At 43.6% G+C, this 16,181-nt stretch overlaps 1 protein-coding gene across 1 annotated transcript in view; it reads left to right on the top strand.

Moving 5' to 3' along the window:
* HBS1L (HBS1 like translational GTPase) overlaps positions 1–16,181 on the top strand; it is a 214,779-nt gene that overhangs the window by 64,639 nt on the left and 133,959 nt on the right. The window lies entirely within an intron of this gene.

The following is a 16,181-nucleotide window of genomic DNA, read 5'->3' as shown; positions in this document are numbered from 1 at the left end:
AAATCGCGCTAATCAAAAGTATATCGTGAAATATATTGAATATGCTTGTAGTGTTGTGACACACCTTACCAATAAACAAATCATATGTGTTAAAACAACAAAAGTGACACTTAACACATAATTTAAATAAAAAATAAAAAAAAGCAGTGACTGAATCCCTTACAAATTGTAAACTCAAAAAAAAAGCACATATGAATTCTCCACCACCAAGTGATTTGATGACACTTTTCTGTGATACACCACCAAGAGTCTGGGACTCTTACCGAATCATCAGGACCAGGTATCTCTAGGATGGTCAATCAGGCAGGCAGAATAGCTCTGCGGGTTATATTGATGACAACCAAGCCTCTTGGATATTGGGGTAGTACCCTCCCCTCACGGCATGTCCGAAATATCCAGGGGTAGGAAGTAATCATATAAACAAAAACTCCAATAGTATAATACCGTAAGGATAAATTTATGAAAAAAAAAAAGCCAATTGGCTACTTACAAAAGATCAAAACAAGATATGCTTTGGATAAAAGCAATTGCCGGCAAACGAACAAAGCATGCACCCGGGATCACGTGGGGCGCGATGGCGTCAGCGCGTAGCACCGCCCGACATGTTTTGTTATGTTTTATCATATATGATGAAACATGTCGGGTGGTGCAACGCGCTGATGCCATTGTGCCCCACGTGATCCCGGAAATTTGGGTGTATGCTTTGTTCGTTTGCCGATAATTGCTGTTATCCAATGCACATCTTTTTTTCACTGTCACGTAAACTAATGCGGTCTATTCCTCCTTTTTATGCACTTTTATTGGACAGTGAAGGAGCAGCAGGACTGCTGTTCAAAGGAGGCATGATACTTGCCAAATTTGGGTATTTGTACTATTTGTATTTAAACTACCTCTGACTTTTTAAAAATAACTATGTAACCATATTAAATTGTGTTTTTTGCATAACTGCCTAGAGTTCAGCTTTAATTTACAGCTTTGTAAGTGTAATTTCTGGGCATGCAGTTATGTAGAATGTTTGCTGATTCTGACCTACACTAAACAGGGTGCATAACATGTACCTCAGGGCAGCATATTAGGTCTAGTGTTAAAGTGGTTGTAAAGGCTAAAGGTTTTTTACCTTCATGCATTCTATGCATGAAGGTAAAAAAACCTACTGTGTGCTGCTCCCTTCATTGCCCCCTTAATACGCCACTGATCCCCCTCTCAATCCAGCGATGTGCACCAGGGCCTTGTCTCCATAGGACTCCCTCTCCGACAGCAGAGGGAGCCATTAGCTCCCACTGCTTTCAGTCACAGCCAGTGAGCCAATGAGGGGGGGGGGGGGGGGGGCAAGCAGCGCCTCGATAAGTCTTATGGACACGTAGAGCAAGGTTCAGGAGCGAGCATGCACCAGTGCCCCATAGCAAGTGGTGTGGGGGAGAAGTCAGGAGCAGCGGCGGGGGACCCAAGAAGAGCAGGGTCAGGACTGCTCTGTGCAAAGCCATTGCACAGAGTGGGTAAGTATGACGTGTATGTTTTTTGTTGTTTTTTAAAGCCGAATCTTTAATACCACTTTAAGTTACTTTACAATCGAATATGTCATTGTTTCAGAAATTTGCTTTGAAACAACAAGCATTAGGACACTGTTGACTTGGGCTACTGTTTCAAAGAACAGATTCATTTTAGATGTCCAAAAAAGGGCATGTTGACATATGGGGACCAAAGCGCTGTCTATATTCTTACTGTTAAACATCATGAAAGATGTAGGATAGTAATCTGAAAATTTATACTCCTTTCAGGTTTGTTTTATGTTGTTGATTCCATTGCTGGGTTCCTATCTATGTTTTATTATTTTACCTACAGATAAGCTTATAATAAAACTTACCTGTAGGTAAATTGAATATCTCCTAAACGTGCACTGTTAAGGAGATATTCTAGTGATCAGCAGCCGGTGAAGTCACCGGCGCATCCGCTCTGAAGGAACGGCATGCCGTGGCGTTCTTTTTAGAGCTGCGTGCCGCGGCCGAGACTCCTACTCGCATGGGCAGAAGTGACGTCATCGCGGCTCCGCCAATCAGAAGGTCGGCGTCCATGAACCCGGTAGGAAGACCAGGTGAAGATGGAAGCCTCTGCAGAGGTGTGTCTTTCATAATGTGCTAGTAACAATTTTCCTTTGGGATTAATAAAGTATTCTTTATTCTGTAGTATGTGATGCATTCTAGCACATTATAATATTGCCTTGCAGGGTGAAACTTTTTTTTTTTTTTTCTTTACTACCGTTTAAGATCAGTTTGCAGTGGTTGTTTAAACCAGCAAATGTGTTTAAAATGCTGTAAGATATTTTGGTGTGATATAATATTAGGGTTAATGTGGGACTAAAATTACGCAAATTTAATTTAGCCATTATTCATGGTTCTTTGAATAATCTAGACGAGGCTGCTAAAGGAAAAAAAAAAAACCTGGTGCATAAATGGGTAAGTTACCCAATGGTGAAAACAGATGCCTTGCTGCATTAGAAAGGCTACATTTGGTTGAATGCTTCTAGTGTTTATCAACTATGGTCCTCAGATAACCACAACTGCCCATGTGATTTTTATCTGATTTTGGACAGGTCATTTGATAATGGCTTGTCTAAGTGATTACTTTTCTTAACTCGGAACTAATGCTTCTTTACTTAAAAATACTTTTTTGCTGGTTTATTTAAAAAAAAGAAAAACAAAAAAAAAAAAAAAAAAAAAAAAACAACCTGCAGGAGAAGACTGCTTATACTTGTCCAGATGGATGTTCTTCAAGTGTTTGCTCTGTTGCAGAATGTTCAACATCCAACACACTTTAGATGTGTCAGGTGCTTGGTCCGGCTGTTCTGTGGTTTTTACTGCTGGCTGCTATGCCACAATGGGGCACAGTAGGGAAGTAGCAACTTGCAGGTGGAACCACAGTGCACAGAGGGGACTAAGCCTCCGAAGTGTGTTGGATGTTAAAAACTCTGCCAGTGGCTTTGGTCTGCCAAAAAGTGAATATTTGAGGAACAGCTGGTTGGACAGGTGAGCATAACCTATTTTTTTTTTTATTTAGAGCTTGTGTTGTGTTTTTGTCAATAAACAAAAGTCTTTTTGAAGCGGTATTAAACTCAAAACCAAAAATTTACTATATTGCAGCTCACCCATCATTTAGATTTGATGGCTGCATCTGTTTTCTTTTCTAGGCTTTTTCCCCTGGTGATCTGGCCAGTAACACACCTCCTGTTTTAGAGTTCCTACACTGGATAAGGGAGCACGTGGGAGGGGAGTGTTAGATGTACTAGCACAGTGGTTCTCAACCTTCTAGTGCTTCTTAACCACTTAAGCCCTGGACTATTTGGCTGCCCAAAGACCAGAGCGCTTTTTGCAATTTGGCACTGCGTTGCTTTAACTGTCAATTGCGCGGTCGTGCGATGTGGCTCCCAAACAAAATTGACGTCCTTTTTTCCCCACAAATAGAGCTTTCTTTTGGTGGTATTTGATCACCTCTGTGGTTTTTATTTTTTGTGCTATAAAGAAAAAAAATAGCGACAATTTTGAAAACGCATTATTTTTAACTTTTTGCTATAATAAATATCCCCCAAAAATATATTAAAAAAAAATTTTTTCCCTCAGTTTAGGCCGATACGTATTCTTCTACATGTTTTTGGTAAAAAAAAATCGCAATAAGCGTTTATTGGTTTGTGCAAAAGTTATAGCGTCTACAAAATAGGGGATAGTTTTATGGCATTTTTATAAATTTTTTTTTTTACTAGTAATGGTGGCGATCAGCGATTTTTATCGTGACTGTGACATTATGGCAGACAGATCGGACACTTTTGGTGCGATTTTGGGACCAATCACATTTATACAGCGATCAGTGCAATTAAAAATGCATTGATTACTGTGTAAATGAGACTGGCAGTGAAGGGGTTAACCACTAAGGGGCAGTGAAGGGGTTAAGTGTGTCCTAACTGTGGGGGGCGGGGCGTGTCTATGTGTGACATGACATTGATCACCGCTCCCGATTACAGGGAGCGGTGATCAGTGTCCTGTCACTAGGCAGAATGGGGAAATGCTTGTTTACAATAACATTTTCCTGTTCTTCCTCTCCGTGAGACGATCGCGGACATCGAATCCGCAGGACCCGCGATCACACTCACGGAGGTCGCGGCGCGCTCGCCCGCAAACAGCTTCTTAAAGGGCAATGTACAGGTACATAATCTGCCTGTACGTGCCCTTCTGCCGATGTATATCGGCGCGAGCCAGTCGGCAAGCGGTTAATCCAGAGTGGGGGCACTCTAATACAAGAGGTGTGTTACTGGCTAGATCACCGGGGGGAAAAAAGCAAACTGATTCAGCCACCACAAGGATTGGTAAGCTACGACATTACATTTTTGGTTTTGTATTTATTACTACTTAAAAGTGAACTTGGAATAAGCAAGACATAGTAAAGATCGTTATTTTTGTCTGTTTTTTTTTTTTTTTTAAACCCAGCAGGGATGGTGCCATCTTTGTTCAGGCATCATCCTGCTCCATGGCTGGCACTATCATGTAATTGCCTGTGTAGCAGTTGCTATATTTCTGACACTATATACACATCTCTCACATATCAGCCAGGTAAGTGGGTACTGGAGGAGAGTAGACTGAGGATTAGGGATGAGCCAAACACCCCCCGGTTCGGTTCGCAGCAGAACATGCGAACAGGCAAAAAATTTGCGTGAACACCGTTAAAGTCTATGGGACACGAACGTGAAAAATCAAAAGTGCTAATTTTAAGGGTTAATATGCAAGTTATTGTCATAAAGTGTTTGGGGACCTGGGTCCTGCCCCAGGGGAAATGTATCAATGCAAAAAAAGTTTTAAAAACGGAAGTTTTTTCAGGAGCAGTGATTTTAATGCTTAAAGTGAAACAAAAGTGAAATATTCCTTAAAATTTCGTACCTGGGGTGTGTCTATAGTATGCCTGGAAAGTGGCACATGTTTCCCGTGTTTAGAACAGTCCCTGCAGAAAATGACATTTCTAAAGGAAAAAAACTCCTCTAAAAATACTAGCGGCTATAATGAATTGTCAGGTCCCAGCAATACAGATAAAAGTCATTGAGAAAAACAGTATGGGATCCCCCCCAGTCCATTACCAGGCCCTTTGGGTCTGGTATGAATATTAAGGGAACCCTGAACCAAAATTTAAAAGAATTACGTGGGGGGGCCCCCCAACTCCATACCAGGCCCTTCAGGTCTGGTATGGATATTAAGGGGAACCTTGCACCAATTTTTTTTTTCAAATGGCGTAGGGGTCCCCCTCAAAATCCATACCAGACCTGAATCTGGTATGGATTTTAAGGGGAACCCTGCGCCAAAATTTAAAAAGGCGTGGGGTTCCCCCCAAAAATCCATACCAGACCCTTATCCGAGCACGCAACCTGGCAGGCCGCAGGAAAGAGGGGGGGGACGAGAGAGCCCCCCCTCTTTCAGGTCTGGTTTGGATATTAAGGGGGACCCTGCGCCAATTTTTAAAAAAAATTACGTAGGGGTCCCCCTCAAAATCCATACCAGACCTGAATCTGGTATGGATTTTAAGGGGAACCCCGCGCCAAAATAAAAAAAATGGTGTGGGGTTACCCCCAAAAATCCATACCAGACCCTTATCCGAGCATGCAACCTGGCAGGCCGCAGGAAAAGGGGGGACGAGAGAGCGCCCCACCCTCCTGAACCGTACCAGGCCACATGCCCTCAACATGGGGAGGGTGCTTTGGGGTAGCCCCCCAAAGCACCTTGTCCCCATGTTGATGGTAACAAGGGCCTCATCCCCACAACCCTTGCCCAGTGGTTGTGGGGGTCTGCAGGTGGGGGGCTTATCAGAATCTGGAAGCCCCCTTTAACAAGGGGACCTCCAGATCCCGCCCCCCCCCATTTGAAATGGTAATGGGTAGATTGTACTCGTACCATTTCACAAAAAAGTGTCAAAATGTTAAAAAAAAACCACAAGACACACCTTGGGACAAGTCCTTTATTAAAAAATAAAAAAATAAAAATGTCCCACGAAGTCCATTCATCTTCTTCTATCACTCCACCGACGGACCGAAAAATTATTTTAAAAAATCCGCCTCCATGGGAGGCTCCTGCCGTCTGACGCGTCCTCGCAGGTGACAGTGCTTATATGACTGAGGGCGGGGCCACAAGGTGACGTACCTGGGTGACCCCGCCCCCTCTGCATGGGGGAGTTCCCCATGGCTTTCCTGGGGCGTCAGAGGGGGGCGGGGCCACCCGGGTACGTCACCGTGTGGCCCCGCCCTCAGTTATATAAGAACTGTCACCTGCGAGGGCACGTCAGACGGCGGCAGCCTCCCATGGAGGCGGATCGGTGGCGGGTTTTTTTATTTTTATTTTTTCGGTCCGTCTGCGGAGCGATAGAAGATGAATGGACTTCATGGGACATTTTTATTTTTTAATAAAGGACTTGTCCCAAGGTGTGTCTTGTGGTTTTTTTAACATTTTGACACTTTTTTTGTGAAATGGTACGGGTATAATCTACCTGTTGCCATTTCAAACAGGGGGGGACCCGATCTGGGGTGCCCTTGTTCAAGGGGGCTTGCAGATTCCGATAAGCCCCCCGCCCGCAGACCCCCACAACCACCGGGCAATGGTTGTGGGGATGAGGCCCTTGTCCCCATCAACATGGGGACAAAGTGCTTTGGGGGGGGCTACCCCAAAGCACCTTCCCCATGTTGAGGGCATATGGCCTGGTACGGTTCAGGAGGGGGGAGCGCTCTCTCATCCCCCCTCTTTTCCTGCGGCCTGCTAGGTTGCATGCTCGGACAAGGGTCTGGTATGGTTTTTTGGGGGGGACCCCCACGCCATTTTTTTTTTCATTTTGGTGCGGGGTTACCCTTAAAATCAATACTGATTTTGAGGGGGACCCCTACGCCATTCTTTAAAAAACAATTGGCGCAAGGTTCCCCTTAATATCCATACCAGACCTGGGGGACCCCCACGCAATTAAAAAAAAAAAAATTTGGTTCCGGGTTCCCCTTAATAGTTATACCAAACCCAGAGGGCCTGGTAATGGACTGGGGGGGATCCCATTGCCATTTTTTTCAATGACTTTTATCTGTATTGCCGAGACCCGACAATTCATTATAGCCGCGATCAGTTTTAAATGAATTTTTTCCTTTAGAAATGTCATTTTGTGCAGGGACTGTTCTAAACATAGGAAAAATGCGCCACTTTACAGGCATACTATAGACAGCCCCCAGGTACGAAATTTAAAGGAATATTTCACTTTTATTGTTTCACTTTAAGCATTATTAAAATCACTGCTCCCGCAAAAACGTCCTTTTTTAAAACCTTTTTTTTGCATTGATACATGTCCCCTGGGTCAGGACACGGGTCCCCAAACACTTTTTATGACAATACCATGCATATAAGCCTTTAAAATTAGCACTTTTGATTTCTCCCATAGAATTTTAAAGGGTGTTCTGCGGCTTTCGCTATTTGGCGAACAGGCGAACACCCGATATTCGAGTCAAACGTAACATCGGGCTCATCCCTGCTGAGGATTGCTTTCTAGTTCCCTCTAGAAAACTAGTGACATTCTGCCACATTGCACTTAAGCCTTGCAACAGCCACATGACTGACGCTCAATTGTTGCCTTTTAATAGTAAATGTTTTTTTCTTACAAATGTATACTGTTGCTGAATATTATGACGTATCAGGAATTTAATGATGCAACTTTGTAAAGTTAACTATAGGCTCGTTTTTAAAGTCTTGTTTTAAGCATGGATGTATATAATGGTATGCATTGAATGTGAACTGTCTTAAGGGTAGCTAAGCTTTTGAATCATTGGAAGGGTCAGTCCATGAGCCACGGCCTTTATATTTAACAGTATTTCTACGCTTTGCATTTTGCATACAGTTTTTAAAATTAATTACAACAAAACTGTTCTTACAATCTTTGAGCAAATCTATTTTAATGAGTGTATCTTTAAAATATATGTGATCCTTGTTTGCTAACGAAATACACACTTAATAAAAGGTGCCGAGAAATTTCCAATTTTTCACATACAATTAAAGTTTATTTGATTGTTTGTTTTTTTCCTTTCTGTTGCTGCTTTCAGTACAGTTTGTGGTAACTGTAGTATTCATAAAGTGCACATAGAATAATGAATGCTTTGGACCTCATGCATACTGGGTTGTTTAGCCCTTCTGCATGAGATGCTGGTGTCTTTGTGCGGCATAGGCGCACCATGTAGCCCCCCCGCTGGCAGCCTCAAACTCTGAGAGGCCTAAAGCTGCTGTGGGTGGACAGTGCAATGATATATATACATCCAGTGATGAATGCTTAGAAGGCATTACAGGCATTTGTCCCTGGGTGCACACTGCCCTAAGCGGTAATACCACTCAACCGCAGCAGCTTGCAGGCTTCTGGCAGTGAGATTTGACAATGCCCTTCACCCACACAAAGTATTTGTACATATGGTAAAACTGTTAAACTGCCCATTCCATTACCTGCTTCCCACCTGGCCAGTGTATGTACATATCCGGGCGGGTGCTCTGTTGTTCTGGGAGGACATACCCGTACACACAATGGTGTGATCTGTGGCACAGTGGATCAAAGTTCTGGGTAACAGGTACCATGTTTTCTCTGTGAGCAATCGCATGTCTACTAGTAAATAATTAATCAATGGCATCCATTCATGATAGCGTTTTTTACTATTGTGATCTCTATGATTGATCACAGTGATTACCTGTTATAGGGCCAATCACAGTAGACCAGTACCATGTAATAGCTGTGGCCAGTCACAATGGTAAACGAGGAATCACGAATGGAAGCTATTCATGACAGTTAAAATTATTGGTTTTACAGTAATCATCACTGTGATAAGCACCCACATCCCGATTATCTCCCCCTCTTATGGTGACACTGCACAACTGTGGTGACAGTATGTATAACAAAAAAAACACAACCTTTTTTATTACATACTGTCATCAGTCAGTGTCCCTAATAATCGCCATCCACTTATATTGTCCCCGATCACCACCCCACCAGTCACAGTGTCCCTGATCGCCTCCCCACCAGTCAGTGTCCCTGATTGCTGCCCCACCAGTCAGTGTCCCTGATCGCCGCCCCACCAGTCACAGTGTCCCTGATCGCCGCCCCACCAGTCACAGTGTCCCTGATCGCCGCCCCACCAGTCACAGTGTCCCTGATCGCCGCCCCACCAGTCACAGTGTCCCTGATCGCCGCCCCACCAGTCACAGTGTCCCTGATCGCCGCCCCACCAGTCACAGTGTCCCTGATCGCCGCCCCACCAGTCACAGTGTCCCTGATCGCCGCCCCACCAGTCACAGTGTCCCTGATCGCCGCCCCACCAGTCACAGTGTCCCTGATCGCCGCCCCACCAGTCACAGTGTCCCTGATCGCCGCCCCACCAGTCACAGTGTCCCTGATCGCCGCCCCACCAGTCACAGTGTCCCTGATCGCCGCCCCACCAGTCACAGTGTCCCTGATCGCCGCCCCACCAGTCACAGTGTCCCTGATCGCCGCCCCACCAGTCACAGTGTCCCTGATCGCCGCCCCACCAGTCACAGTGTCCCTGATCGCCGCCCCACCAGTCACAGTGTCCCTGATCGCCGCCCCACCAGTCACAGTGTCCCTGATTGCCGCCCCAGCAGTCACAGTGTCCCTGATCGCCGCCCCACCAGTCAGTGTGTCCCTGATCACCGCTCAACCAGTCACAATGTCCCTATAAGTGACTGCAAGGTTTTGCTGCCCCCAACCTCTTGTGTTAATGAGCTCTAATAGTGCAGCAAGTCACAGTTCTCAGACCACCACTACACCAGCCACAGTGTTGCCAGACCAGTGTAGCAAGCGACCGTTTTCCTGACCAGCATTCCCAGACCAGTGTATGCCAGCAAGCAACCATGTTCCTTATCACTGCCACACTAGTCTCAGTGTCCCCACACCAGTGAAAGCCAGCAATCGTGTCTCTGATTGTCGCCATACCAGGCCCAGTGTCACCAGACCAGCGTAAGTCAGAAGTGTTCCTGATTGCTGCCACAGCAGTGCAGTGTTGCCTCTGCCTGCTACCTGTACTAACCCTGGCCTGTTTGTTGACCATGTTTCTGCCTGTTGCCTGGACTGGTAGTTTGCCTGTTTGCTGACCATGTCTCTGCCTGTGCCCGAACTGACCAATGTGCAGGTCTAAATGTATTCCTGAGGGACACCATTCGCAGCCATCCCCTGCGGACAACTGCACTCCTGGATCCACAGGAATTCTTTTGTTCTTTTTTCTTTAGCCTCCTGTACTTCCTAGCCAGTGAACATGGCATTCCTGGGTGCAGCCAAGTACCAGTAGGCTAGGCTTGCTTGGCTTATAGGAATTGGGATTGCTATAAGTGATGCTACATACACTAAGCAATATTCCCTGATCACTTGTATAGATCAATCATCACAGGACATTCGTTTTGATAAAATTGGTTGATTTTGTATGGTATATTAGTCCAAACATTAATAAAAGTCTCGTACATGTGGTCTCTCCACACTCAGGAGGAGTGGAGGAGTAGCAGAATGTGTTTTGGGTTGTAATTCTAAGTATATTCATGCTGTGTGTGTGTGTGAAATATCTTATTAAATTGGCAACTTTGTGTAAAAAATAAAAATAAAAAAAAAAACTTTCATTTACGTTCCACGTTTTGCACATTTTGTGGTATCCCCAATCAGAGGAGTAGCAGCAGAATGTGTTTTGCGATGTAATTTATTTCATTTATTTTTTTAATTCTTTATCTAAGGGTATGCAACAGATACAATAAAAAGGCAGCTTCGCTGAACATACAATCCAGATGAAGTCAGCCCATGTACAGGTACATCTACAGTGAGGGAAAAAAGTATTTGATCCCCTGCTGATTTTTTGTATGTTTGCCCACGGACAAGGAAATAATCTGTCTATAATTTTAATGGTAGATTTATTTTAACAGTGAGAGACAGAATAGCAACAAAAATTTTAAACATTTTAATGAGTGAAATACGTTTTTGATCCCCTATCGATCAGCAGAATTTCTGTCTCCCAGGTGTCTTCTATACAGGTAACAAACTGTGATTAGGAGCATTCCTTTTAAGGGAGTGCTCCTAATCTCAGCTTGTTACCTGTATAAAAGACACCTGTTCACAGAAGCAATCAATTAGATTCCAATCTCTCCACCATGGCCAAGACCAAAGAGCTGTCCAAGGATGTCAGGGACAATATTGTAGACCTACACAAGGCTGGAATGGGCTACAAGACTATTGCCAAGCAGCTTGGTGAGATGGTGACAACAGTTGCTGCGACTATTCGCAAATTGCAGAAACTTAAAATAACTGTCAATCTCCCACAGTCTGGGGCTCCATGCAAGCTCTCATCTCGTGGAGTTTCATGATCATAAGAATGGTGAGGAATCAGCCCAGAACTACACGGGAGAATCTTGTCAATGATCTCAAGGCAGATGGGACCATAGTCACCAAGAAAACAATTAGAACTGGATGAAAGCGTTGTGGTCAGATGAGACCAAAATCAAGCTCTTTGGCATCAAATCAACTTGCCGTGTTTGGAGGAGGAATTCTGCCTATGACCCCAAGAACACCATCCCCAACGTCAAACATGGAGGTTGAAGCATTATGCTTTTGGGGTTTTTTTTCTGCTAAGGGGACAGGACAACTTCACTGCATCAAAGGGACGATGGACAGGGCCATGTACCGTCAAATCTTGGGTGAGAACCCTCAGCCAGGGCATTGAAAATGGGTCATGGATGGGTATTCCAGCATGACAATGACCCAAAGCACATGGCCAAGGCAACAAATGAGTGGCCAAAGAAGCACATTAAGGTCCTGGAGTTGCCTACCCAGTCTTCAGACCTTAATCCCATAGGAAATATATGGAGGGAGCTTAAGGTTCGAGTTACCAAACGTCGGCCTCGAAAGTCTTAATGACTTGGACAGGATCTGCAAAGAGGAGTGGGACAAAATCTCTCCTGAGATGTGTGCACCTGGTGGCCAACTACAAGAAATGTCTGACCTCTGTGATTGCCAACAAGGGTTTTGCCACCAAGTACTAAGTCGTGTTTTGCGAAGGGGTCATACTTAAACTTATTTAACTCATAAAAATGCAAATCAATTTAACATTTTTTTGAAATGCGTTTTTCTGGATTTTTTTATTGTTATTCTGTCTCTCACTGTTAAAATAAACTTTCCATTAAAATTATAAACTGATAATTTCTTTGTCAGTGGGCAAATGTACAAAATCAGCAGGGGATCAAATACTTTTTTCCCCTCACTGTAGTTAAAAGCAACATCGCTTAAAACAACAGCAAATTGGTAAGACCATATCTGGATAGGTAGCAACATCAAAAATGTAACAGAGGTACCGAAGGTTGGAGACCCTCCTGAGTGTACCATGTAGATGACAACCCAGATGGGGAGGGTCCCTCAGACAGACATACACGTAATGATACCAGTATATGGGGAGAAGAGTAATGTTTTACTTTTTTTGGGTGTAATTTTAATTATGGCTATGCTGTGTGGGGGAGATAACTTGTTAAAATGACAGCTGTGGGAAAATGTATTTAATTTATTTTCCAAAAAATTGTGACAAAAAAAATACTTCAAAAACTTCAAAAAACCTCACCTCTTCATTGGATTGTCACATTCTAAAAAGGGGTAATTTGGGTGGTATTTGTACTGTACTGGTATTTTAGGGCATCAGAAAATAAGATGGACAGTCAATAAATCAGGATTGATCAATTTTCACATACACTTAACATTGTTTGTGGACTTTATAACTTTCACACAGACTTTTTACCAAAGAAATGTAGCAGAATACATTTTGGCCTCATTTTATGAAAAAAGATTTGCAACAGTTTCCAAAATTGTAATGTTTGGCTTACTGAAGTAAAGTATATGTCAAGATTTGCATGATAGTGCACCCAGGTTATTTTTTCTCCTGGTCAACTAGAACAGGGGTAGGCAACCTTTGAGAGATGAAGATCTACTTGAACAACACTGATGAAGTCAAAGATCACCGGGCACAGTGTTCTGTTGTTAGGGACACTTCACACCAGAACGTGGTTCCAAAAAGGCATGTTCCCTGTGTGTTTCCTGCACCATGTTCAAAAAGCAGTGACAAAAATAAAACCAGTATTACAGGAGAGTGCATTACGCAGAGAATGCAGGGTTCACCAGTGCATTACGATCAGATTGCAACGTAAAGGAGTGCATTACGCTCAGAATGCAGGGTTAAAGAGTGAGCTACGCTCAAAATGCAGGGTTAAAGGAGTACATTACGCTCAGAATTTACGGTTCAGGAGTGTGTTGCCCTCAAAATGCAAGGATCTGGAGTGCGTTGCGCTCAGAATGCAGGTATGTGGAAGCGTTACAGAAATCCAGAGTGCGTTGCGCTCAGAATGCAGGGATCCGGAATGCGTTGCGCTCAGAATGCAGGGATCCGGAGTGCGTTGCGCTCAGAATGCAGGGTCCCAGAGTGCGTTGTGCTCAGAATGCAGGGATTCAGAGTGCATTGCGCTTAGAATGCAGGGATCTGGAGTGTGTTGCGCTCAGAATGTTCACAGTTCTGGACAGAGGGCACGAGTTGGCAAAGTGACTTTCATATTAGCAAGCTGGTGATTGGTTGCTTAGGACCACTCTGTGTCCTAGCAAACAATCACGTGCTGTTTTTAAATTAAAAAGTTATTTTGGCTAGCTCTTCCCACCCTCCGTCCTGAGCTGTGCTGCCTCCCGCTCTCCGCTGTTCACTGATTAAAGTGGCAGAGGAGGGAGAGAGAGACTGGGACATAGAAGGCACAGCGGAGGAGGCTGGGTGGAGAGAGAAGGACCGCCACCTAGAAGGTGGAGGTCAGCCACGCAAGAACCTGCCCGCGGTCAACAGGTAGACTGCGATCAATGGGTTTCCGCCCCCTGCTCTAGAACAATTTTGGCTTCTAAACTTACATCCGAAGGTAGCTTCAGGTAGTTTAACTATGAATAAGTATTCTTGAACTGAAGGTGGTTCTTCTCCCTACAGTTAACAAATGAAAGAGTGCAAGAGAGCTCCAGATCGTTACCTGTCAGTAGATGTGGTCCTTTGACAATATTTATTTATGGCAATTGCTTTTTTTTCAAGGTACCATTCTTCTTCCCCCTACATGTGCACTTTTACGTACATTATATAATTTTGCTTTGTAGGTATTCTCTAGAGGATGTGGCTTCTCTCTGTTGTGTTAGCAGTGAGCAGTTCACTTTTTATATACCATTACACCTACTCTGGAAAGTCTATGACACTCCAGCTTTCATGTGAACATGCATAAACATACTAAGTAGCCTATACGTAGCTACAGGTTAAAGTTTTGACAAAACCTCAACAGATAAATATCTGTATGCTTTGCAGAAGTTTTAGTATTATTTTCCAGTCCTGTTTATGTTGACTTTGTGAAGTTCCGATGGGTCTTTTTGTTGCTTTCTATTGTTTATGCACACATAGTTGAATGCATAACTTTTAATTTGGACCAGATGGGTTGCTGTTTAACCACTTAAGGACCAGAAGGATTTACCCCCTTTTGCGATACGGCACTGCCTCACTTTAAGACCCCTTTCACATTGGGGCATTTTTCAGGCACTTTTGGGCTAAAAATAGCACCTGAAAAGCGCCTCCCCTTCTCCCCCAGTGTGAAATCCTGACTGCTTTCTCACTGGAACGGTGTGTGTGTGTGTGTGTGTGTGTGTGTATATATATATATATATATATATATATATATATATATATATATATATATATATATATATACATCAGTTTAGGCCGATATATATTCCTCTACATATTTTTGTTAAAAAAAATTGCAATAGGCGTATATTGATTGGCTTGCGCAAAAGTTAACGCGTCTACAAACTATGGAATAGATTTAGGGACTTTTATTTATTTTTTACTGGTAATGGCGGCGATCAGTGATTTTTAGCAGGACTGCGACAGACAAATCTGACCCCAAATTACACTTTTTGGGGATAAGTGACATTATTACATTGATCAGTGCTATAAAATGCACTGATCAATGTATAAATGACACTGGCAGGGAATGGGTTAACACTAGAGGGTGATCAAGGGGTTAACTGTTTCCTCAGTGTGTTCTAACTGTAGGGGGAATGAGCTGCCAGGGATATGACAGAGATCGTTGTTTCCGATCACTGGGAACAGAAGAGCTCTGACGTCCCCTGTCAGAACGGGGATCCACCTTGTTTACATAGGCAGATCTTCGTCTCACCTTTGTACACCGCGAACGCAGGTTGCCGGCGAACATAGAGTCCGCCGGACCACGGGCGCGCTCCCGCTATATCACTTAGCTGACGTACAATGATGGCAATTCGCAGTATCCTGCTACCTTGCCGCAGTACAACTGCGGGAGGTGGTCGGGAAGCAGTTAAACTAAAGCTGCAAACATGAAATGTTTTATGCTGGAATTCTGACTGTTCTTTTTTTTTTTTTTCTGTGCACACAAATGGGTAATTGCCACTCCTGTTAAATTTTGACAATCATGCAGGCAGCAATAAAAAACAGTTGCTCCCACAACCACATAAATGTGCTGATGTGGATGTTATGTGTTTGAATTCTTGTATTGGACAAGGACTAATGAGATGAGTATGACACTGGTGTTGGCAGCAAATGATTGACACGAGCGGCTGATTGATAAAGAAAGTAATGGTGTTAATATCATTTCTTGACTTCCACTGCTGTGTTGTAAGCAAAATAGCAATGCAACTTTACAGCTTAGAAGTTCTATTTCTACTGTGGTTCTTTATACCTGTAGCTGGTATATTCAGTTTAGATTTGTTTTCCCTGTGGTGCTTTGGTCTACAATAAATGTGTATTTTAGAGGGATTTACTTTTATTTAAATCCCTGCTCCAGGATCAGTGTCACTTGAACAACAATAAAAGCTGTGCTCCCACTGTATGATACACGATTCAGCCATAATGCCATATATTAATAACCTCATCCACTACTCTGTCCAGCTATTTATATTCTAAGAGCAGAGCTTCTTCCCTCCAGAATAATGCTGATGATTAAACAGTAACTGGATGGTGTTTTTCTTGAAGCGTTTTCCAGAACAAATCTGCTTTCTCAGACGTCTAGGGGATATCTTACCTATCAAGAAGTCCTATTAATATTCCATATTATACACATTTT

Source organism: Aquarana catesbeiana, linkage group LG04, assembly GCF_042186555.1.
Source record: "Aquarana catesbeiana isolate 2022-GZ linkage group LG04, ASM4218655v1, whole genome shotgun sequence".
Lineage (NCBI taxonomy): Eukaryota > Metazoa > Chordata > Amphibia > Anura > Ranidae > Aquarana > Aquarana catesbeiana.
This window is presented reverse-complemented; position numbering and strand designations above follow the sequence as displayed.